This window comes from Lagopus muta, chromosome 27 (assembly GCF_023343835.1).
Source record: "Lagopus muta isolate bLagMut1 chromosome 27, bLagMut1 primary, whole genome shotgun sequence".
In the NCBI taxonomy this organism is placed as follows: domain Eukaryota; kingdom Metazoa; phylum Chordata; class Aves; order Galliformes; family Phasianidae; genus Lagopus; species Lagopus muta.
The window spans coordinates 4,641,847-4,665,294 of record NC_064459.1 but is presented as its reverse complement, the minus strand read 5'-3'; the positions used below and the strand labels follow the sequence as shown (position 1 = coordinate 4,665,294).

Below are 23,448 nucleotides of genomic sequence, written 5' to 3'. Positions count from 1 at the left end.
GGAACATGGGGTGGCTGTGGGGACATGAGGTGGCTGTGGGGACACGGAGTGGCTCCTGGGATGTGGTTCAAAGGCCATACAACAGCACTTGCTGCATAGGAAGCCTGCATAAATCATCCCTACAGTCTCCTGTACCAGCTCCCTCCCCAACCTCCCCATCCTCCTCATCCTTCCCTATTCTTCCCATCCCTCTCCATTTCTCTCCATCCCTCCCCATTCTCCCCATCCTCCTCCTCTTCCCCATCCCTCTCCATCCCTCTGGATCCATGGTGGCCTTCTCCACATGCTCCTCCCCATCACCTTCCCACTCCCCTCCATTCCTTTCTTGCCCCCACATAAGGTGCCTTTATCCATTAACATCGTTCGCCAGGCTGCTTCTCATTAGATAGCCAACAAATTCCAGGAAGACAGGACACCCACTGGGCCTAAATGAAATTAGAGAACAGAGCAGTGCTACAAGTGGTTTAATTCAAATTATAGCAAGACGTTATTGCCAACTGCAAGTGCTCAGAACCATGAGTCAGACCCCCACAAGGAATGAGACAGGCTTAAAAAAAACATGACTTGTTAAGTATATAATTAACTTTGGGGTTATTTTTATTTACCTTCCAGTTTTTAGCCTTCAGGAGTCAAATTCCTGAGCTTGAATGAGTGCTGGAAACCACTAAAGATCAAAGAGAGGGGAAGAAGAAGAGAAATCTCCCACACTCCCATGATGTTGGGGACTGAAAACACCACCACGTGTCCTGGGAATGGAGATAGCATCTCTGGAGCTAGGATTGGTGTGGAAATCAAAGCCCAATGCTCCTCCAAGTCGGGAGCTGTGGGCAATGCAAGTGTAACCCTCAGAGGACCTCTGGAACAAAGCAGAGTGCTCTGCTCCAAAGCAAGCTCCATGCTCTTCATAGGGTCAGAGAACCATTGAAGTTGGAAAAGAGCACTGAGATCATCCAGTCCAACCATCCTGTAGGTCTGCTCAGGGGACTTTGATCAGGCTGCATTGTGAGCCACATGCGTGAGCCAGGGGCATGGAGATGCTGCAATGGTGCATGGGCCTCATCCACCTGCATGGCTCTGCAGAGAGTAAATCAGCAGGAAGGGGTAAACACCCACAGAGTATGTGGGTATAGAAGTGCCATGTCTCACAGGAGCAGCCCCACCTTACACCAAAGCATCCAACCCTCTGCTCTCCGTCCCAGGCTGTTGTCTTCACCTGTTTCCACTGAGCAGACAGTACCCTGTTATCTTTCATTGAAACATCACGTCCAATTTCTCCCTTGATTAAGCCCATATTTTGCTTGGCTATAAGTCAAATAGAAGAGGGCTGCACTCAAGTGAACTGATTTTGGTTTACTTGCCAGTAGGTAATTTGATAGACAATTTGGCAGGCATCCACTCCAAAATTAAGCAAACCTGAGCAATAAAGATGTAGAAAAACAATCCTTAAAAGCCATAATGAGCCATCCAGTTCCATTCAATAGCAACTTGTCCCACTCTCACCCCTCCTTCCATGCATGGTGCTGTGTCTTGGTGTCCATGTGCTGGGCAGGGAGGGGATCCTTGGGAGCAATGGGTTCTGAGCTCTGGTTGCATCTCAGCTTAGGAGGACGTGCTGACCGTGAGCTCAGCACCCCAGCAACACCCATCCTGTGGGGATTCATCAGCACTGCACTGCTTTAGCCATGGCCAGAGCAAAGGGGCTGTCAGCTGCCGCCACGCCGCTCCATTCCTCATAATGACATTATGTATTGCTGGCATTAATCACGCTGCTAGGTAAGCATTATGGCACTTTTATGGTAGCTTTGAAGCTAATCTGTCACTAATGCCTGCTGGATTATCATGATTTCTTACACTTGTGATTCATTAACTCAGATGCCTAATAGAATTAGTATTAAACATCTTCCATAGGCTCCTGCCTCAACACGGTGTGTTCTGAAAGCCCTTTCAGCATTGCTTTGTGTGGCACTAAGTGGCATAGCAGCACATTGTGTGGGGCTGTGAACCAGGCACTGCAGCACCCAGGGCACAGCATGGCTGGCACAGAAGGGGTTAATCCACTCTGGGCACTGCTCAATAGGAGTAGTGTGATTATTGCCTGGCCCTGGAGAGATCCCTTCCCCAGGCACTGCAGTGCCATTCCTCGTAGGGTGATTATTCCTAATGATCAATATTAATTTTCAATGCATTCTCTGAGGCTTAGAATAATTTTCTTGTTTAGGATAAGATTTGGGCTTCGAAGCAGCCTGAAAAGAGGGATCATTAGGATTATTATTATTAGTGTTATCACTATTATCTTGGGTTTTAAACAAAAATCCTATTTAGATACCATCTCCCCCAGCAGCAGGTTGTGCAGACCTTTATCTGCCTGCTTCCCTCTGCGTGCTGTGGGGAACAAACTTTGCAGCTGTTATTTGTAATTCAGGGCCAAGACCAGAACACGGAGCAGCACCGTCTGCTGGGTTCTGCTGTGTTCTTGTTCCAGGGCACAGATTTCTGGTGCTTGGTGCAAACCTTAAAACTTCTTCACCGTGTGGCTTGCATAGACCTTGCATTTAGGCTGCCCTGGTTTTGGGTGCTGAAGAGCTTTGGTTCTTGCCTGAATTTCCTTTATAAAACCCAGAAGTGTCCCAAAGGAGGTCTTGGCTGGGGAGAATCCTTCCCTTGGTGCCCGTAGCAAGACGCCAGCCCTGCACGGGGCTCCATGACTTCTCCCAAATTGGAAAAGCCACTTTCCAGCAGAGTGTCCCAGTTCAAAAGGAGGCAAACAGAGCGGCCCTGGCACCGGATGAGGGCTCCTCACTGCAGCCTTTGTTTCTGGGAGTGAAAGAAGCGCTCACAGGACGGCAGTCAGCCGGGAGAAAACTTTAATTAGGGTAACTGGAAGGCGGATTTTAACCAACAGCCGCGGGAGGCCGGGTTTGATCTCCTTGTGGGACGCAGCGTGTGATGAATGGTGGCCCGTGGGGGGATGGACACCTGCCCCTCACATGCTCCGGCCCCCGGCGTGGGCTTTGATCTCTGGGGGGAGCAGTGCAGCGCATGGCTGCGTGCTCTTGGCTGCTTTCATGTGGCTGAGGGGGGTCTGGGGATGGCAGGGCTCAGCCTGGGGTCAGCATGGATCACCGTGATCACAAGTTCTGACCTTGAGCCTGAGGGTCCCTGCGTCCCTTCAGTCCATGGGGTTTCCACTCCTGTCTCTCCCACTGCCTGTGGGGTCTCCTCCATGGGGTCAGCCTGCCTTTCCCACACCAAAGAAACCATGCAGTGTGGAAGGAGCGGTGTCCATCTCCTGTCCCGAGCTCTGCTCACACATTGCTGGACGTGGGTGATTGGCACTGGCATCTTTGTGCCTGGCATGGGCCCGGGGTTATTCTCAGCACTGACATTTGTGCCAAGCTGGCAGCGGGGGAGGGGGTCTGGCAGGGTGAGAAAGGGGATCCCGGTGGCTCTGGTTTCAGCCCGACCTTGAGAGCGCCCAGGACCCCCCCAGACCCTTCCAGACCCCATCACTACACAGATACCTGAGCTTAAGTGTGGCACCAGGATGCTCCGTGCTCACATCCTCTGCAGGCAAAGGATGAGGAGCAACGCACTGCAATGTGCAGCTCAGTGCAAGCAGAGAACGTCCACATTTTGGGGAGAGAAATGGCTGAACGAAGCTAGAAACAAGTGTGGGAAAGCCCATCTCTGTACTGCATAAATATAACAAAAACAAATTTCCAAAAGCCCTGGACAAGCCCGGTAAGTCTGTAATGTGGTGTCCTGTTTCCTAATCTCTCCAGTAAGGAAGCAGTGTGCTGAATTTAAAATATCCCTCTGGTAAATGCTAACTATTTAAAGAGTGCTAGGGTCTTAGAAATGCAAAACAAAGATTTGTTGATTAAAAACACATGGTTTGTTCTGGAGGCATGAGTAGCCAGAAAAATCAGTTCTGACAGTATTTTGGCTTTTTCAATCCCACAAGACATGATGGTGATTTATTATAGTGATGTCAGCTGTGGTTGAAAAAAGTTCCCTGTGTTGTCTTAATAAAAGCGCTTTACCTTGAAATCATTAAGCTCTCAGCCTGTTTGAAGCAATGGTGGTGGCTGCAAGCGGTCCCCTCTTCATCACTCGGCCCTTCAGTGCAGCATTCGACTGCCTGGGGCCGTGTGTGGAATCTGCATGGAGATGAGGATGGGGTGGGCAGTGTTGGTACGCTGGCTGTGAGGTTTTGGTGGCGAGGAGGAAAACTCGTCCCCACCACGCTTCATTTTGCTGCCAAGATATATAGGTGTCATTTGCTGTGGGTATGGAGCGATGGAAGAAGTATGGCAGAAATAACCTGCTGGGCTTGTCCTGCCATCCCTCATCCCACTGTGAAGGCAGCTGAGCTCAGCAAATCGGATTAGAGATGATTTACCTGGGGCACGGCACAGCGGCATCACAGCGAAACCAAAGCGCAGCACCGCTGAGCAGCCCCACGCTGAGCGCAGCTCCGACTGCATCCCACCTGAATTCTGGGTCTGTTGCCCTTTGCAGAGCTCTCAGCAGCACAGCAGACCTGCAGAAAGCTGCAGACTCCCCGAGCACAGCTTGCAACTCCTGGTTTGCAGGATCCATGCAATGCAAATGCAGCGTGCAGACTCCAACCTGTAGGAGGTGCTCCCTGAATCCCACACGCTGCAGTCCCTGCTGCAGGCCGCCTCTGCCTCCATTGCAGCATAGCTCTTGATGTGGGAACCGTATTAGAAATAATGCAGATGTTGAAAAAGCTCCATGGGTTGTTTACGCTGAAGCCCCAGTGTATGGTGGATGGGAGAGTGCATAGTGTGAGCTGAACTCTGCCCCTGCTGAAGCACATGGGAGTGTTACCAGGGACGGGCGCTTGGCAGATAGAACAGATCATATATTATCTGCCTTTGCTGGAAGAATGATATTTTTCCATCAGCATGATTATTTTTATTTGACTTTTAAGTTGAGCTGGAAGACAGCACGGCTTCCATCCATCACTGCTGCGCCTATTAGAAAATTAACCAAGCTTCATCAACTTTGTGCATGGCGTGTTTCTGCAGCTGTACATCCAGAGGAAAACAACTCCAAAGGAGAGTGGGACAAGAGGAACACAGAGCTGCAGGAAGGTTTGCAGGACCCAGAGCGCTTCTGCTGTGAAGTGCAAGAGGAGGGACCTCAGCTTCATGTGCTGCAGCTCCTTCCTTGGTTTGCTGGATACTCCTTGAAGCTCTTTGCAAGCACCTGGCTCATTTTGTGCTCACTGCTGCAGAAAAATGCTCTGAGCGCCGGTTCTGAGTCCTGGGGATGGGGATGAGATATGCATGGATGGGGAGAGCCTCAATCACAGCCCCTTTGGCTCTCTGGGTTGGCAGATGGGGACGGGGCTCCCTGCAGAGAACCACAGCAAGTACAAGGAGAGCTGGGCAGAGCAGCGTGTGCCCTGTCCTGACCCAGTGTGCCATATCCACTGCTCCTGGGTGCTGGAACCTCAACTGCACCACGGAGCTGGGGGTCTCCTCCTGTTCGTGTCTACAAGCAAATTAAAAATTAAATAAATAACCGTGCTAGTTTACAAATAGAACTGTTACTTGTTACTCACAGTATTAACAGTCTCCTTTTATTTTTTTTATTTTTATTTTTTTCTTTCGAGGCTGTGAAAGACGTTTGTTTCAGTTGCCAACATCTCTACAGAACTAATGTGGGTGGATTGTGACAGATATAATTTCTCCATCCTACAGTTTCATCAACTTGAGTTCTGTTAAACTATACCCGCTGGGCTTAGCTCCTTTTAAAGTTTCCGCTTTGACAGGTAGATTTATTAGTCTTGAAATTTGTACAAATCAGATGTCACTCGTGGCAACTTGTCAAAATGTCAGTCTGGTGAGGGAGGCATGAAAGGATTTTCTGGAGAGAGACGGGAGGCAGGCTTTAAAGAGCTCGAGCAAAGCAGAAGAAAGGAGCTGGGAGGGACGGCAGCCTGCTTGATCCTGGGGGTTTTGCTTTATTAAATATCTAGCGCCATACAGCGGGAGATGTGCAGGATCCTGCCCGCCCAACATCAAGGCTGTCAACATCCGCCGCTGGCTCCCATCGCGCAGCCAGCCGAGCTCCACAGCTTGCTCTGTGTATTTAGGGCAAGGATGAGGTGTGGGGAGGGGAAAGTTTGGCTCCGTTTTTCAGGCTGTTATATGTCTGCAATGTTGTATTGCAACCCTGAGCGTGGAGCTGCGGTGCAGGCACTGGAGGGCAAAGCACGCGTGGGCTGAAGGCAGGGAGATAGGGAAGGGGAGAGAGGAGTGGGGAGGGATGGCAGCAGGGTTCATCCTGATCCTCATCCCATCCCATCCTCATCTTCATCTTCGTCTCCGACCTCATCTCCATCCTATCCCATCTCCACCTCCACCTCCACCTCCACCTCCACCTCCACCTCCACCTCCACCTCCACCTCCACCTCCATCTCCATCCCATCTCAACTCACCTCAACCCATCCCACCTCCATCCCCATCCCCATCCCCATCCCCATCCCATCCCATCCCGTCCCCTCCCCTCCCATCCCATCCCATCCCATCCCATCCCATCCCATCCCATCCCATCCCATCCCATCCCATCCCCTCCCCTCCCCTCCCATCCCATCCCATCCCATCCCATCCCATCCCATCCCATCCCATCCCATCCCAGGAAGGCTGCAATTAAAACCATTGACCTGTGTCTTGACGATGAAGGCAGGACCAAAACCAAAGCACTCCTGTAGAAGACTGCATGCTCTGAATGGTTGGGACACAGCTGCCATCTCCCTCCACATGGCCCAAGTAATTCTGTGGCTGAAGTCCTTCCATGGAATATGTTTAACGTTGCAGAAATGAAAACTTAAGAAGAAAAAAACACACCGTACTTTAGAAACGCAAATTAAAAAAACATTATTTTCGCTTGCCATTTCCAAGAAGATCAAGAAAATTTCCACCAAAATCAACATTTTTCTATGAATATTTACAGTTTGTTTGAAAAGAAAAAAAAAAAAATCTGTTTTGGCTCAAAAAATATTTGTTGAAATTTGCGTGACAGGCAATGCTACCTCCCCAGTGAGGCACAGAGTGGGGCTGTGCAGTGCCACCAGAGAAGGGATGGGAGTTGGCCAAGGAGGGTGCGTGGGATCCCATTGATGGTGCACAGCTGCATCCATTGCAACTGGAGCTCAATGTGCTACGAAGAGATGCTTCCAAGAAGGAGGTCTGATTGGGAAAGGGCTCTCCCACCCCCACAGAGGCCATGTCCCCCCAGGCTATGCATCTATGGCTGTGCTGGAAAGCAGAGCAGGGCACGTGGCTTTGGTCCATCCTGACCTTAATGTCCTGCTCATTGCATACACCCAATGGAATTGTGAAATAAAGCTGAAAGCTGGGATTTCTCCCAGTTTTAATGCTGGGATAGGTGGTGGGGAGAGGCATTTCAGCTTTGCTTAATTACACAGAATTACAGAACTGTAGGGTGCAGAGTTAGTTGGTGCGTCAGTGCCTGACTTCTTCCAGCACTGCAGCAACCAAAGGAGAGGGGACAGTCCCCTCCACACCAGAGGGTTTCTCTGGAAGTAGTCACTCAGTGTTGTTTCCCTTTATGGGGGCACCGTAATGGGGGGAAAAAAGGCCATTTTGGGTGCGGTGGGGAGCAGGGCTTCCGCGTGCGCTGCGGTGCGGGGGGAGCGCGGGAGGCGGGGAGGGAGGAGAGGAGCGCCTGGCACGGGTTCAGAAAGCTCTCCAGCTCACACATCTGGTTCTTATATTTCAAAGTTAATTAGTCATATTGAGGCTGTCTGAAGATAAATTTATCATCCAGCAAAAACACAAACAGTTTGAAAAATGAAAGGAAGTGAGGTGACACGGCTTGACGTTTAAATAAATCATTTTAACATGATTAAAAAACTTGTCCTCCCTGACACCCGGAGCTGGAGGCTTTGTAAAGGCGTTCTGACAGAGATGGGGCCCTGCTGGCTGCACAAAGCCATTCCCTGCACAGAGCAGCACTCCATGCCGCCGTGCAGGATTCCCATTGCCGGTCGTTGTCACCGCGCGCACTGGTGGCTGTCACTGCATGCCCCATTGGCACCATGCAGGATCCTTAGATCCGTGGCTTCAGCTTAATGCTGTAAAGGCAAAAAAAACCCTGCCTTTTTGCCATCTTGAATAGCAGAAGGTGGTGATGAAACGAAACGAACATGCTCCGTGAGCATCCCTGCACCGTGCAGTGGTCCTGCGCCAGGTGACCCTATTTTGGCTTTGCTCATCCTGGATAGGTGCACAGTATCTTTTCCACCAGGGTTCAACCCAGGGCTTGAGGTCCATCCCTAAATGAGATGCAGACATGCAGCCCTCCAACCAAGTCTACTGGACCTCAGAGAGCCCTCAGTTCCCTCTGGATCTCGAAGTGCAAATCTGCAAAATGAGGATTGTGTTGGGACTGTTGCATCCCTTCCCTGCTCCTCAAAGGGCTGAGGGAGCTTGGGCACAGAGGTTGGATAGACAGACACACAGAGAGACAGACACACGGATGGACACACAGGTGGACAAATGGATGGTTGCAGAGACAGACAGGCAGGCAGACAGACTCAGGGAGCTGCGCAGCCTGCTTGAAGATGGGGAAGCTGAGAAGGGGGGAAGACGTGCATCTCGTAACAAGAAAAGATCTCTCCTGGGCTTGAAGGAAGCAAAGTGACAGAAAGGAGCGTGAAATAAAAATAAATAAATAACGAAGTGACGCTTAATGGATAAAATGAATATTCAAGTTGTTTCCAAGGAAGAATCTCTGACTTTGGTGCTGGTTACAGTTACAAGGTTTGTGCGTTTTCTTGCTGTCAAAGCCTTCACCATAATTGTCCAAAAGTTCCTTATCTCTAACAAAACTGTCAGCTGCCTTTGAAGTATCAGAACAGTCTCATCACATCCTATTAAATAGTAAACATCATTTGCAAGTGTGCAGCCCCAGGCAGCTGTGTGTGGTGGGGAGGGGGCATGCAGTGGGGCCGGGCACAGGGACATGGCTGTGCCATCCCTGGATGGAGGGGCTGTTCTGCTGGGAAGGAGCACAGTGCTGTGAGTGCTACCCAATGTTCCCCTGCTTCTTCCTTCAGCCAGATTTGGAGAAGCGCATTTCACGTGTCGAAGCGTCTTCTGAGAGCTGAATCTTTCATAGAAGAGTAATTGTGCAATTAGTTATGAATTAGTAAAAATTCATTTTAATTACTTCCAGGTGTGACACATTTTACGCTGCAGAGTATGGAGGGGACTGAAGTTGCTCTGTTGGCATCCACTGTGGGAGCAGATGTGAGCAGACACTGTGCCCACCTGGCACACATCGTTGGGTGTTGGGGGAACCTCTCTGCAGGGGGAAGGGGGAGCCCTGGGAGTGGCTTCCCCAGAACCCCCATGCAATAATGTTTGGTCCATTTACTCAGCTCTTTGGACATGGGTTGGGTCTGCTCTCCTTGGGGAGCTGAAGCCCCTTGTGTCCCCGTGGAGCTGGAAGCTCAGCGTTGGGAAACCAGGTGGATCACACTGTGCCCATCATTAAAACCCTGGAAATCTCTCCATAAAGCCATTGAGATTTCCAGTCCTAATTCCAGATCAAAGAGGCATTGGGAAAGAGCTTCCCAGGTCTGAGCGCTTATCTCAGCCAGAGCCGCCGGCGTTTGAAGTTGCCCCATCAGTCACTAATCAAAGATCTCCCTTCAGATGGGGAAATCAGACTCCTTTCAGCAGGACGGGTGGTTATCGGCTCCCAAACACCGCCTGTCTTTGCTCTGACCTTCTCTTTGTGAGCTGACCCCGGAGCAGAAGCGCTGCATAGGGATTGGCCCTGCAGTGCTGGCACGCGCATGGCTGCGCCTTCAGATCAGCAAAGAATGTGCATGTGGAGGTCATAAAACCCTCCTGAGGTAAATAAATACATGCTGGACTCCTCACTTAACACACAGCAATGGCAAGCACTAACAAAGAGCTGCATTTCCACTCAAAGGAGGAATCCGCAGGGCTATTGGCCTCTGCTTTCCCTCATCACACACAGACAATGCCGAGGGGAGCAAACCCTTAAGCATAGAGCAGGGAGGGGGGCACTGTGGTTGGGAACCTCCTGGGTGCAAAGAGAGCCCAACACAAAGTCTGCATTCAGCAATTTTCCACCCTCTCTGCAAAAATGTGCACCCATGGGATCCCCTGTTCCAGCACAGCACACACTGCAAAGGGAGCAGAACTCTGCTGCAAAGTCCCCAGCAAAGCAGCACGTGGCCTTGCAAGGGTCTGAATCAGCATCAGAAGCAGTTTTCGCTGAAAACATCACATCTTTTTTTAAGCTAAATTACACGGAGCCCCAGGACTCTGCCCTTGAGTCCTCCAGCAGCATTGTACATGGCTCTCTGGAAAATTGCCTGAGAGTTTTTCTGTCCAGTTTTGCAACGTGCTGCTTTACCAGCTTGGACAAGCTGCTGGGAAACCTCTTCTAGCAAAGGGTTTGGGGCTGACATCTGCATCATCGTGTAAAAGCATCCCCTGGATATCCCGGAGAGCACCGAGCGTGTCCTGGAGCAGCGCTGCCTCTGAGCTGTGTCTGTGGGTGCCAAGACCGAGAACATTCCTTGGCTGTGGCCGTGCTCCTCCTGCTGTGCCCACAGTCCCTTCTCTTTGCACAGGGATCAGATGGCGCTTCTCCTGATGGGAATTTGCACCTTGTAACTCAACATGGGGTGGGACAGGACTGCAAGGAGCTCCCCTGTGGGTCCTGCAGAGATCTCAGAGATCCATAACTGCTATTCCAGGAGATGGCTCCATTTTTGGCAGTCGTCTCATGGCTCTGTATCCTCCATGTAACCAGATTCTTCACGTCCCTCGTGCTCGGGGTTAACCCTTGGGGCAGCACTCATGGGCAGCAGCAGTGGGGCTGTAATAAGATGGGAGGCACTGGGCTGTACTGTGGGGGTTGGGTGGCACACAGGTGGGGCCGATCCCCTCCCCTTATTTGGGACACTGACCCCTGTGTGAGGTGTCCCTAGGTGACACCACACTGCCTCCTCCTAAGAAACGCATGCAAATCAATCACCCAACACAGCAGGCAACGAAGGCTGGAGCTCACCGAGCACCGAACAGCGCGGCTTTTGTTGGGGTAGAGCTCATTCCTTTCACGTTTGCCTGCGAGGCTTTGCATAATTAGAATGGAGCCTCTCCTATAAATGCAAGCCCCTCGCATCCCCACGCAGCAGCAGTCCTGTTGGGGTGAGACCAAGGCCCGTCCCAGGGCTCCTTTGGGACCCCGTGCACACAGTGGATCTCACTGCACCGGCGTACCAAAACCAGAGCTTTTTTTTTTATTTAATAAGGCCTCAGACAAACTCATAAAAAGCCCCCGTCAGCAGGGCAAATTTCATTCCAGCTGGGAACTGGATTCCTGTGAAAGGAAAGTGCCAGCAGGCCCTTCGCTCCAATGGCACGACCAGACATAGCTATAATTAAGGGCTTCTCGATAGCTGCGTGAAAGTTGTTATGAATTTCAGTGGGCAGAGGGGCACAGAGGAACAGTAAATCACCCCCAACAAAAGGTACGGGCAGCGGGGAGCAGGCTCCGGTGTTAACCAAGCACTGTTGTAAAGAGCTTAAATTATGAACACGTGCCATAGTTAGAGCAGGGTCAGCTTTAACTGGGAGCCCATTGTCCCTGCAGCGCCAAGCATGGAGGAAATGGGCTCCACACCTGGCTTCTCTGTCCTGGAGCTCCAGTGCTGTCAGTGCTCTTAGTTTGCCCTCAAGAATGGAAGGACTGCTGGCATTGCACACCATGATGATGGGATGGGCTTCTCCATGCAGAGCCCAGCAAGGACTTGATCCACAAGGGGACATGGGGAATGCAATGCGGGGCTGCCTGGCTGCAGCCATCCCATGGCCCCATACAGCTCTGCCCAAGCAGCACTCTGCAAGCAGGACTTCCACAGCTGTTATTTCATTAACTACTGTCAGCACCCGCCAAGCACAAACTCTGAATAATCTGTTGCTGATTTGTACATGGATTTGTACCGGAAAAGGTTTTTGCCAAAGCCGGCTTTGCACAGCCTCCATTATAGGTCCCAGGGTCACAGGCATGGGGTGAATGCTGGGCACAGCGTAACTCAGCACTGGGGCACCCAAACCACAGTGAGCCCGAGCGGGATCATTTATTTCACCCCAAATTGTGCATGTGGAGCAGCAAGTCTGCACCAAAGCCCATCAGTAAAATGAGAAAGCCAAAGATTGCGCCATAAATAAGGACCAGTTGACACTTCTTAAATTCATAGCTTTAGCACACAGCAAAGTGTCTCCTTTTTATCAGGAATTTGTTGACAAGGGTTGCAAAAAGATCTACAAATAATACTGAGTGGGGCTATGAAAATGTATTTGTGGAACATTTCAGTATCAAGGATCACCATTATATCGGAAGAATTCATCTTCCTGGAACATTTTATTAGTATCTCGATTTTATAGCTGCTCCCTTTTAATTTTTTTTTAAAAAATTATTATTATTTTTTTTCATCCTTCCAGCAAATGCAGCAATGGGGAGAGCCCTTTCTCCAGCTGCGGCTGCAGGGATATGGCTGAACCAGCTCTAAGATGCCACCATTCCGTTCCCACCCCCATCCCATCCCACCCTAACCCAACCCATCTATCCCCATCCCATACCATCCCCATCTTCATCTCATTTCCATTCCATCCCCATCTCATCCCATCCCAACCCATCCCATCCCATCCCATCCCATCCCATCCCATCCCATCCCATCCCATCCCATCCCATCCCATCCCATCCAATCCCATCCCATCCCAACCTATCCCATCCCATCCCATCCCATCCCATCCCATCCCATCCCATCCCATCCCATCCCATCCCATCTCATCCCATCCCATCCCATTTCTATTTCATTTCATTTCATTTCATTTCATTTCCATCCCATCTCATCCCATCCCATCCAATTTCTATTTCATTTCATTTCATTTCATTTCATTTCATTTCATTTCATTTCCATCCCATCCCATCCCATCCCCATCCCCATCCCATCCCATCCCATCCCATCCCATCCCATCCCATCCCATCCCATCTCATCCCATCCCATCCCATTTCTATTTCATTTCATTTCATTTCATTTCATTTCATTTCATTTCATTTCATTTCATTTCATTTCCATCCCATCCCATCCCATCTCATCCCATCCCATCCAATTTCTATTTCATTTCATTTCCATCCCATCCCATCCCAACCTATCCCATCCCATCCCATCCCATCCCATCCCATCCCATCCCATCCCATCCCATCCCATCCCATCCCATCCCATCCCATTTCTATTTCATTTCATTTCATTTCATTTCATTTCATTTCATTTCATTTCATTTCATTTCATTTCCATCCCATCTCATCCCATCCCATCCAATTTCTATTTCATTTCATTTCCATCCCATCCCATCCCATCCCATCCCATCCCATCCCATTTCTATTTCATTTCATTTCATTTCATTTCATTTCATTTCATTTCATTTCCATCCCATCCCATCCCATCCCCATCCCCATCCCATTCCATCCCCATCCCCATCCCCATCCCATCCCATCCCCATCCCCATCCCATCCCATCCCATCCCATCCCATCCCATCCCATCCCATCCCATCCCATCCCATCCCATCCCATCCCATCTCCGTTTCATTTCCATTTCCACTTCCACCCCATCCCATCAGTCAATCACTGATGGGGAACATTGGGAGCAGCTGAGAGAACGGAGCCTTTTCCCCAGGGTAAGCTCAGCCCCGGCGTCTGCACCCACTCCTCCCCACAGCAGCACATGATCTCGTCCTGCCCTCACCCTCATCCCAAAGCGATGATGAATGCCCCACAGTGGCACTACAGACGGCCATAAATAACGCCTTGCTCCGCAGTGCCGGCAGCTTCCATTAAGGCTGTCTGGATGGTGCTGTGATACCCCAGGTCCGCGCCGGGCTCAGCCACAACATTTATCAGCATGCTTTCCTCACCCCATAAATCATCCCAGCCAGGAGCCATATGGGAAACAGCCTCAGCAGCTTCCAGCAGTGGGCAGCAGCTCCTCGATGGGGCACTCTGCTCATCCCCAGTGGATTCCACTTGTGCCCTGCACACATGTCCCTAAATGTTACGGATCACCAGGAGCACTCCATGGCTTTCCGGACCCATGCCGCCATCCTCACCTCAAACATTACAAAGATAACCATGTTGATGTACCTCTGTTTGTATTATTTTCACTGAAAGGTCCTCCTGGCACAGGGATCCATGTTTCCTTCTCATTCCCTCTGGCCACTGAACCTCAAAGGCCCTGCCAGTCCCTGCCTTTCTCACCCTTATTTCTTCCCATGCACAATGAGGTGAAAATTGACACCAAATCAGCCTGTTTACACTTCACACCCACTGTGTACAGGAAAAAAATGCCTAAAGTGATAAAGAATGAAGCCTATTGTTGTGGAGCTTAATTGAAAAGGGGAAAAAATGCCCCTAGGTTTTACAGTAGGGATTTACAGGTGTGTTTAGAACCCTCACCTTGCATCGTAACTCAAGATACGACCAGACAACCCCATATAACAGCATCTAGAGACATCATCATATGTAACATAGCTGGTGTTTGGGGCAGTGGAGGAACATGCCCACAGGTTTCCCCTCTTGTATCTGGCTTTCTCCCCAAGCATCTCCATCCCCAGCTCCTCTTTACAATGCCTCTTTTCCTCACTTCCATTGTGATCTACTGAAACCAATGCAAAGACCATACAGAGCTGGGATCTGGGAGCTGAGGATTGGCCTCTCCCAGCAATGGGCTGCCCTAAAGGGGTTGAGCAAATCCCTGGGCAGCTGAAGCCATGTGGCACGGAGCAAAGGGCAGCTCTGGGAGCCCTGTGCTGCCTGTGTTGAGGCCTGTCTTGCAGCTTCTGCCATAGTGAACTCTTGGGAACATTTTAAATTAAGTGTCCTAAATTCGCCTAACTACGCATTTAATTTGGCAGTAATAGGACACTCTCTGTATAATAGCAGAGTTGCTGTATAATAGAAGAGTAGCTGCATATTAATATTTTGATTATTAAGGACATGTGTATTGGAGGCTTAATAAGTATGTAATATATTATTGCTTAATTGCTCAGACTCTTAAGTATGTTTTCATAATTAGCTGCTATTTAGTTAACGTAAATATCCAGCTTATTAAATATAGACATGCATTCTGCCTGCAGTGGTTCTTCATATGAGCAGCACCCGAGGACAGCGGGCATCCAGCAGGACCAGCCCTGTGCTGGTAGTCAGCCAACACATCCCAAGCCCTCCAAGCTTTGCAGTCCCATTGTGCGCAGTGGGAAGCTCTGCCATGGCTTTGTCTGGTTCCTCTCACACAGAGAGAATCCCAGCCTGCTTCCTCCTTCCTTCATTTGCTGAGCTGGGGAGATTTTCAAGCTGGGCTTTCGCTCTGCTTCCTGCGTGGAGGACCCATAAATTCCTGATGGAAGTGGAAGATGGGAATGTTGTATTTCATGCTTGGTCTGAGCAGGTCCCACGTCTCAGGGATCACCACCATTTATCCGGGATGAACACCTGTACTGGTGGCAGCTCGGAGTGCCAGGGATTATTCTGTCCTCTGTGCTGTGTGTTCATCCCAGCCGAGGTCGTGAGAAATGGGTGCCACCGTGGACAACAGCTCTGCTTGTCCTGTGCTCCTGTGAAGGAATGAATGCTTAAATAAGTGGATAAACAAAGGCAATGCCTTAGGAAACCCATATCCAAGGCAGGCTGGTGGAAGTGCTCTGTCTCAGCCGAGCGCTGGGCTCGGTCTGCAGGGGCAATGCTATTTCAGGGTTTCTGTGTGCTGCTGGAAATCTGTTGAGGTCACATCCAACCAAGCAGCTCTATGATGTGCAGAAGGGTTCCCCGGGCCACGGCCATGCAGATATCTCAGCTCTGGGTTATGTGGGATGAGGGACAATTTCCTCAGCCCTGGGATGAAATGGCCCAAACGGCTCTGAGCTCATTCTCTATACTTGCAGATTTGGGGAAGGTTTCTCATGTGGGCTCCTAAACGCCACATTTCAACGCAGTTATTGTCCCAGTGCCTAACAGGGGAGGCAGGCTGAATGAGCCAATAACTCACCCGCTGCAAACATGTTTATTTGAGGGTTGTTTTTTTTTTCTTCCCCTTTTAAGAGCTTTAGCAAATACAGTACGTACAAGGGAAGAAAAAGCCCTGATGCCAGCATGCATAATTCCTCCAGGAGCAAGTCTGATAGGAACACAAAAGCGTGCACGCTTCCAAACTGTAACCAATATTTGCACATTGGAGTGACTAATTCTCCACTCCGAGCCACAGAACAATAGGCGTAATAGCAAGGTGCATTAATGCAAAGCGTGATTGTCTGCTGCCGTGCTTATTTGACACATAAACAAGGAGAGGAGGAGGATTTTTATCTACCTGTATAACTATTCGCTGAACAGCAGGTTACAAATGCGCTCAGAAAATGCTGACCCAGGGCTGCTCCTGTACCTCCTGCGCCGGATTGGCACATGATTTGCAGCACTGCGGGAGTTCTATAGCTGACCTCATTAGCAGTGCATTTCCTGGCTTGTTAGCATCATATTTGTATAATTTACGGCACCTTCGTTTTTATGGAATGTGTTCCTTGTAGAGTGTAATGGCAGCAATATATTTAACCTCTCCTATTTAGGAATGCTGTTGCTGAAGGCAGCCTGGAGATATAAAAGGGATTTTTTTTCATCTCTTCTTTCTCTCTAGCATGCATATTTTTTTTTCCACTCAGTTGCTACATACCCAAATATACGTGTAACCTGCAAAGTGTTCATAAAAGGAAACAGAAAGCTGTGCTCAGGAAACCACAGCTTTCGCGGGAGCATTCCCAAGGTCAAGCCCCTAAATCAGTGCAGTGCCATCTTTCCAAAGCCATTACTCAGCTGCTGGAAGAGGAACGAGAATTGCAGCAGCAGAAAGGAAGGACAGTGCATGGAGATGGGATGAAGCTGGGCTCAGCACCCGGCTCTGCTGCCCAACCAAGGGCACTGCTGCTGGAGATGCTCTTTTGTGCTGTATTTCATTTGCAGCACCTGTGTGCACGTGGTGATGGGGAGAGGCAGCTGCATGTGATGATGGTGATGGTGCAGCCCTGCAGTGCAGTCCTGGGGATGGTCAACACCTCAGCCAGGAGCCCTGGGACCACAGCAGCCTCATCCCTGCCTGCCTCTGTGCCTCGCAGCGAGCTCCCAATCCTCATCACTTGATTTAAATGGAGCCTGTCTCATTAGGTGACTATGTACCTGCTTAGTTGCCTAAACACCCCATTTCCATGCTGCTCAGGCTGTCTGTGCTATCTCGCAGTGATGGATTCTATGGGTGGAGAGTTGCATAGAAATACATCTGTGGGTGCTTCTGCGCTGCGACAGCGGTTCTGGACTGCTCTGCTTCTCCCTCCCTTCCAGTCTGCACAGCCTGAGACCCCTAAACTCACCCTAACTCCATTCACTCTGGGCACAGGGAACCAACACGGCCACAAAGGACCTTTGGGGGCAGCTCTGGCTTTGCTATCCATCAGCTGCCCCCCAAGGCCGTGGACCGGGGAGGACCTCAGTGCTGCACCCCTGCATTGCTTTGCATCAGCACCACCACTCAGCACCATTGGGCTGAGCCAATGCTACCCCTGCCCCATTGCTGTGCCCCATAGCTGCCCCATAGCTGCTCCACAGCCACCCCACAGCTGCTCCAGTGCTCACAGCAGTGCCAGCAGCATCTCGGCGCTTTCTTGTTAGCTGCACTCTAAGCAGGAAAGTGACTGGCCCTGACAATATAATTTACATCGCTGTATAAAACTATCTGTGGAAGCCAAGCTAATTTGTGCCAGATTAGGCTATTTGTCTCAGCCACTGTCTAACGGCACAATCTATCAGAGGGCTGTTTTCAAATATCGCTTTTCAAGCGTGCCCTTGAGAGGCGGGAATTGATTGGGATCTTAGAAAGCAAAATTACAGCAATAACTTAAAAGAAACAATAATTACTGAATCATACCAGTGTCAGCACTCTGCAAAACACGAAATAGCCATCAAACCCCAATCCAATATATTCTGCAGCAAATTTATTGAATGGAAAAAGCAGTTGAGTGAGGCTTTTTTTTTTTTTTCCCTCCCCGTTCCCTTCACCCCCTCTCTCTCCTGGTACATATGGTTATCTCCAAACCGCAAGTGAATGAGTCGATAATTCTTGTCATTGACTGCTCCATTTTCAGAGAGTCAAGAGAAGATCCATTAGGTACCTCCCGACGCGGTGTCTTTCCCCTTCCCCTCCAGTCATTTGCGAGTCTGCGCTCCTCGGGCAAACAAACATATATAACTAATCATCTGTTAAAGCGCTGAGCCCCCTAATAAATCTCTGCAACTGAAATACTTTAATGGGTAATTAATTGATCCTGTTCCAGAGGAGTAATAAGATAATAAATTAGACAATATTTCACTCAGTTGTGTCAGTGTACTGCTAATGGTGCTGTAGGGCTAAGCCGAAGGATAATAAATTAGCCAGAAATTAACTGCTAAGAGCTTTCTGCAGAGAAATTGGCTGACGGGCAAGGCTTGGTGATTTAGGGCCCTGATGCCGTGGTGGTGCTCTCCATTCCCTTTATTTATTTTTTGGTGCTCACAGATATTAACTCTTGTTTGGGGCTGGGGGGAGCAGCACAGCATGGCGTGGCGTGCATGGTGCATTGTGGCACAGTTCATCATGGCATGGTGCAACAGGGCATGGTGAAACATGGCATGGCACAGTGCGACGTGGCACAGTTCATCATGGCATGGTGCAACGTGGCATGGCACAGTGCAACGTGGCACAGTTCATCATGTCATGGTGCAACAGGGCATGGGCATGGCACAGTTCATCATGGCACAGTGCAACAGGGCATGGTGCAACATGGCACAGTACATCATGGCATGGTGCAACATGGCATGGCACAGTGCAACGTGGCACAATTCATCACGGCATGGTGCAACATGGCATGGCATGGTGCAACATGGCACAGCTCACCATGGCACGGTGCAACAGGGCATGGTGCAACATGGCATGGCACAGTGCATCATGGCACAGTTCAACATGGCACAGTTCATCATGGCATGGTGCAATATGGCATGGCATGGTGCAACATGGCACAGCTCACCATGGCACGATGCAACAGGGCATGGTGAAACATGGCATGGCACAGTGCAACGTGGCACAATTCATCACGGCATGGTGCAACATGGCACAGTTCATCATGGCACAGTGCAACATGGCACAGTTCATCATGGCATGGTGCAACATGGCATGGCATGGTGCAACATGGCACAGCTCACCATGGCACGGTGCAAGAGGGCATAGTGAAACATGGCATGGCACAGTGCAACATGGCACAGTGCAACATGGCACAGTTCATCATGGCATGGTGCAACATGGCACAGTTCATCATGGCATGGTGCAATATGGCATGGCATGGTGCAACATGGCACAGTTCATCATGGCATGGTGCAACATGGCACGGTGCAGGAAAGTACAGCAAGGCTGAGGAGCAGCAGATTTATTGCAATCTGGTTGTGCTGCATGTAGGTAAATTACTTTTGTGCTGACTGTAAAGACTGTCTCTGAGGCGAGTTATTACCCATCCAGCAAACAAAAAGGAAATATTTTCTGGTGCGTGTGTCATATTTCTTGGGAAGGTACAGCAGAGATGTTGGGAAAGGTGACACTGGGGGACAGATCCTCATGTGGTGTAAAGCAGCATGGCACTGCTGGGCTATGGAGGGTACCATGAATGGTGCTAAGGAGAAATTGGAGAGGGCTGGAAGCCTGCAGTATCAGAGCCCCTCGTGTCTCCCCGTCCAGCTGCAGCCCCTCAGCTGCCCACTCTTCCCAGCTGTTATGGGGCTCCAAAGAACCCAGCACTTCCTTGGGCTCCCAGACCCAGGCTGGGGCCGCAGTGAGAGCCCTGCATGGCAAACCCTCATCTGTTCTGATCCTGGGGACCCAGTGAGAGGATGACAGTTGTGAATTAGAGGTGCTGGAGGAAGTGTGCAAAGGGCTCAGGAAAGAAAGAGGCTGATGAATGCCATGGGAAGTTCCCCATGCATCCTGCAGCATCCCACGTTGCACAGCATCATGCATCCCACAGTGCCCTGCATCCCACAGCATCCTGAATCCTGCAGCATCCTGAATCCTGCAGCATCCTGCAGCACAGCCCCACAGCACCCACACAGCCCTCTGCTTGGCTTTGCCCTCTCCTGCTGCCATTGGGAGGAGGTGAGAGCGTAGCACTCAGCCAGGGCACCAGGAGAGCTCACGGACGAGATTAAAAGCAAATCAAAGAAGAAAAATTGTGGCACGGTTTATGTCTTCCTAATTAAAACCCCGCCAGTCTCCCTTCTCCCCCCCCCCTTTTCCAGCTAATGTTACACTAACGAGCTGAGTTTAGTGGCATTTATGTAGATAAAAGTCCCGATGATTGATCTCAATGGCTTGTTAAAATTAGTTTCAGTCCACCATATTGATTTAATTCCATTGCTTGAAAGTGCTAATTAATAATGATAATAAAAGTGTCTGGGCTCATTATTATCAGGAGGCAGGTTGGGAGGGGATGAGGGGCACCGTGGTGTGTGCATCACTCACTGCACCTCTGATGGAGTTGGGAAGGTGGCATAGGACAGAAGCAACAGGGATGGGGATGAAGGTCTGCCCTTGGCCAGGGGCAGCACAGTGCTCTGCAGGAGGATGGTGGGATTCCCTTTATTCTCTATGGGGTGGGAGCAGCCCAGTTCCCATTCAGCAGCTGGGATCATGTCATAATTCCCAGGATTTTTGGGGCTGAGATTTTTGAAGGACTCATCTATGGACAAAAGCTCAGCATCACATGGAGGAGCCCCCAGGAGGGAATCTGCACTGCCTGCAAAGTGATGCCCTCACCCTTCTCCAGCTACCTGCTGTCCGCAGCTCCTGAGATCTCTTTCCTGGGGAAATTAATTAGAGCAATTAATATATTTATGTGATCTTTCAACGTGCTGATTTCAGACAACTGCAGAGGAAACTTTTCCTGCCTCCATCTGATCTCCCTGTGCCATTTGGGCACTGCCGGCCCTCATCTTCCCCTTTCATTTTCAAAATTTCTCTCTGTCTCTCCCATCCATCATTTTCTCATTCCCTCTCTCCCATCCACAGCTAATGGAGTCTGCAGTAATTCAGCCCTCCTCGACAGGGCTGTAATTTCAATAAATAATTACGGGACCTGATTTCATCTCTCTCCTTCCTGAAATGCGACCGCACAAACTCATCCCAGGGTTAATTAGCAGCGGGGCTTCAGGTTGGCCCCATGGCTTTGGGGTAGTGGGCTGCAGCTCTGCTTTGCTCCTAGTGCTGGCTCTGCCTGCAGCATCCCAAGCTCCTGCTGCATCCCCATGGTGGGATTCACTCCCCATCCGTGTGGTCAGCAGCTCAGATCCCAATGGAAAGAGTAAAGGAAAAACAAGCACAGAAGGCTGAAAGCAGCAAAGCCAGAGCCATGCAAGGCCGACAGCTCCACTGCCACCGCCTTTGGTCGGGGCTGCAAACAAAGCGAAGGTCCCTGAGTTCTCCTATAAATGGTAATGATAACACAATTATCATGCAAAACAAAAATTAAGTTTAATGGTGCAAAGCCAGGGTGTACTGTGGAGGTAATTCATATTAATTATGTTTGGATTAAAAGCTTATTTCTTTTGTTAGCATCTGCAAGTAGGAACTTAGCAGTAAAAAAAGCCGCATATAATTACTGCATCTTATGGAGGAGCAGTGTCGAACTTAATGGAGCATCCCCGTTCTCTCTGGGCACCCGAAGAGCAGTAATATTTCACGTTTTATGAAATACAGGAGAAATAAATTACAGGTTTAATGATGAGCATTGCTTGGGCTCGTACCGCAGTGCGATTGGCTACTGAGCGCACCAGGCCTGCAGCCCCTGCTGCAATGCAATGCCACCATCACTGTGACACCACTGCAGCAGAGCAATGCCACCATCTCTGTGACCCTGCTGCAATGCAATGCAATGCCACCGTTGCTGTGACTCCCCTGTGCTGTAATGCAATGCCACCATTGCTGTGATCCCCCTGCACTGCAGTGCAGTGCCACCATCACTGTGACCCTGCAGCGATGCAATGCAATGCAGTGCAATGCCACCATCTCCGTGACTCCCTGCAGCAGTGCAATACCACCATCAGTGTGATCCCCCTGTGCTCCAGTGCAATGCCACCATCACTATGACCCAGCTGCAATGGAATGCCACCATCACAGTGCCACCACAATGCCACCACTGCTGCGATCTGCTTGTGCTACACAGCAGTGCCGTTGTCACTGTGACCCTTCCGTGCTGCAGAGCCGTGCCACTGTTGCTGTGACCATCTCATGTCTCTCCCAGAAGAGCTATGAGCACAGCTGTGGGTCAGCTTTCAGCAGGTTTTGTTCCCATTCCACCCTATGAGCAATATGGGACGGGACCGATCCCACTGTCATCACCCTGAGCCTGCTCACTCCGTGGGCACTCTGCTCCTTATTAGTCCACAGCCCTGTGGATGCCAGCTGCTATTTTAATTCCTTTGTGCTGATGGCGGCGTCTGAGAGATGAGTGCTTTCCTTTTAAGCACAAGCCACTTTGGGGCTGGCCCAGGAGTGCTGCAGGGCTTTCCTTGGAAAGCAGAGCTGCAGCACTGCAGGGCCCAGTGCCTGTCCCTCCAGGTATTATTTCATCACTTTGCCCCAAATTCCACTCCCCAATCAGGCTTCCCCCCTTCCACGCCATTCTGCAAACAGCTGCTCACCGCGTCACCACTTTTCCTAAGGGGCTTCAGTTGCATCGACACCACAATTTGTGCTATCTGGTTATTGATCCACAAATCAGAGATGCTGTAGCTGGGTGAGGAGGTGCTGACCCCGAGGGCTCCAGAACTGCAGACATCCCACATCCCATCCCCACACATCCACCCATGGATGCTCCATCAGTGCATCCTTCAATCCCTTGGGACACAGAGGGGTCCCCAGGGATGGGTCCACATGCAGGAGACCCCGCAGTGAGCAGCTGCACCTCTGCGTTTGCTGTTTGTATACATGCATCTGTATGCACACGCTGACACACAGAGAGGCTCCTATAGACCAGCACTCCTCCTGCCTTCCCTGTTTCCCCCTTTTTGACACCATAAATCTCTGTTTTTCCCAACTCACGGCAGCGATTGCATCATCTCCCATCCGCCCCCTCCCCGCCCAGCGCAGATTAAGATAAAGTGATAGCGCTGTGTCAAAGAGTGCTTTACTGCCACACTTGGGATAGAAGAGGAGAGGTTAATTTATCATCGCTGGGGAGAACTGACAGAGGAGAGATATACTACCGAAGGGGGATTTAGCACAGGGCCAA

At 50.3% G+C, this 23,448-nt stretch overlaps 1 long non-coding RNA gene across 1 annotated transcript in view; it reads right to left on the bottom strand.

The window, feature by feature from the left end:
- Positions 1-6,703: 6,703 nt before the first annotated feature.
- LOC125685310 (uncharacterized) overlaps positions 6,704-23,448 on the bottom strand; it is a 101,564-nt gene continuing 84,819 nt past the window's right edge. The window contains exon 3 of the long non-coding RNA XR_007373421.1: positions 6,704-6,860. This is a non-coding gene — a long non-coding RNA (uncharacterized LOC125685310). The remainder of the gene's footprint in view (positions 6,861-23,448) is intronic.